Source organism: Haliotis cracherodii, unplaced genomic scaffold, assembly GCF_022045235.1.
Source record: "Haliotis cracherodii isolate W230 unplaced genomic scaffold, xgHalCrac1.p SCAF_16, whole genome shotgun sequence".
NCBI lineage: Eukaryota > Metazoa > Mollusca > Gastropoda > Lepetellida > Haliotidae > Haliotis > Haliotis cracherodii.
Window position 1 is genome coordinate 26,192,015 of NW_027266271.1, and position 2,305 is coordinate 26,194,319.

Genomic DNA, 2,305 nt, shown 5'->3' on the forward strand with positions numbered 1-2,305 from the left:
TCCGGACTAGTACAAGCAGCCACACTATATAAGTGCAATAATCTTTGACGCGACGTTAAACCCAATTTCACCTCACCTCACCTCAAAGTGTGTGTGCGTGCGTGCGCATTCAACTGATGCAATCCCCAGTAGCAAATGGTACCCAATGGCGGGATATGTCAGTCTTTATTTGTTTGGTGCTTTGTTGAATATCATAAAAACTTGATCCGCAGCAAATACACGACTGTAGCTTGTAATTGCAGTTACTGCCTCAGAGTAATGGTGATATGAAACTCTCAACACCTTGCATACATTGTTCATGGCATAAGCTGTTGTGTTTGTGTTGATTTCACTGCTTACTTTATATAATGCTGTCCTCCACATCATATTGAACATTCATTAAATTGTTCTTATCACTGGTAGACGCTACACATTTCTTACTTAATTGTTAAAAATACATTCCAGGTGAACTGTCGGACTGTGGGGATAACGTTCTATAAATAGCATGACACAGCACCTCAGGACATTTCACAGTTTAAATGGTCTCCTCCTGGCCCCAAACTTTTGTCATGTGAACTGTCCGCCCTAAATTAGCTTTGTTCCACTACAGAAACGGTTTATTGTTTAACCTGCAATATTCCAGCTATAACAGCGGCTTGAGAATGATCAAATTTTGACTAGAAAATCCAGTGATCGATAGTGTGATCAATGGCCCACGATGAGACGCAATGAACCTGAGTCTGGCCAACTGTTCATTGTGTCGCCTCTAGCGACCAGCAAAGGTTGTTGGGGACCTATTCTCAGTCCGAATCCCATGGGGTTTACAGCTGTAGATACTGAATAACGCAGCTCAACAATACTCCTGTTTTATCAAAACAACCTGCAAAAACTCCAGTCTAGACCAGACAACAATAGGACAAGGATCCATGCAATCTGGTACAATAACTCCACTTATATACATGGGTAAGCAGCAACAAGCTATTGATATATATATTATCTCCCTTTACGTAAATATGGGCAAGCTCCTTCCCAGCGCGTGATACCTTCGTTACACTCTCGGTATAGAGAGCTCCGCGAGCGGGCCATCGCTGTGAGGAGCTTGAATTATGGGAAACAGTGTCCAGAAGTTCGTCAGAGGGTCCCTTCATAAAACAAAATTCAATCCTGGAGTAGTTTTATGCTTGTAAATACATAAGTACTAGATTCGCAGTCCTTTCAATAATTGAAATGAACGTACTTCCTCGAGTGTTATTATTTTCAGCTTGAAATCACGAATTGATTGCAGATATTTTGAAATCATTTCATATCAAACTCCAATCACATTAAAGCTGATGATGGTCAAGGTTAAAAAAACCCGTTCAAGTGTAGCCAGTATGATTATGAAAGGATGTACTGTATAGGAACTATTTTCATTAAGATTAGAATAGCTGCAAAATTGCTGATGCGGCGTTAAGCAATATTCACTCACTCATTAAGACTAGAATCACAGTTCAGATTCGAGTCGATTTTGTGCAGTGTAAAAGCTATTGAGTTAATCAAACTGGATCAGTTACATTAAACTGAACAGGTAATCCCTTCTGTCATTTATTGAAAGGATAAATACGGAATAGGAATGTTTACAAACCTTACCTTCTGACAAATGAGAAAACAACTGCCATTGCCATCAACCAGGACAAGACAGTACATGCAGTGACCAAAGGGAGACAACTGAGGCAATGAACTTCCCTCTGGCAAAATTTCACTTCACACAAATACAGAAAGTACAGAATCTCCAGTAAGTAATTTAAATTTGAGTTTTTTAATTCAAAAAAAAAAAACAACAACAAAAAAACCCAGCTGATTATTGATTTTTCCTCAGCCAACTGTACTTTAAGTCAAGTTCTAAAATGATTTTCCCATGCTATTTGTATAGAAAAGATTTTCTTAGCTTTCCTAATATTCCTTTTTTTAGGTCATTGAAAATACAGGCTTGAAGTTGATGTCAGGATTTGAAATTAAGGCAGGTCTCCTCTTAAACATACCATCCTACAAGATCATATACTCTACAAGGACATTGTATTTGGTTCTTCAGAGACTAATTACAATCAACAAAGATAATTTGACATTCTGCAGTACAGAACACTTCATTCTGATTAGCCATAGTAAAGGAGGTGCATATTTCATACATAGTTTTGAAAGACTACCCAGGGAAACATAAATGTTATCTATCAGCACATGTGAATGTTAAAAATGACAAGAATGCCTTTGACAACAGACAGAGGCCTGCAAATACAGAGATCATAAATATTCATGTTTCAGTTTTTCCGTTTTTTTCCCTTTTTACAAA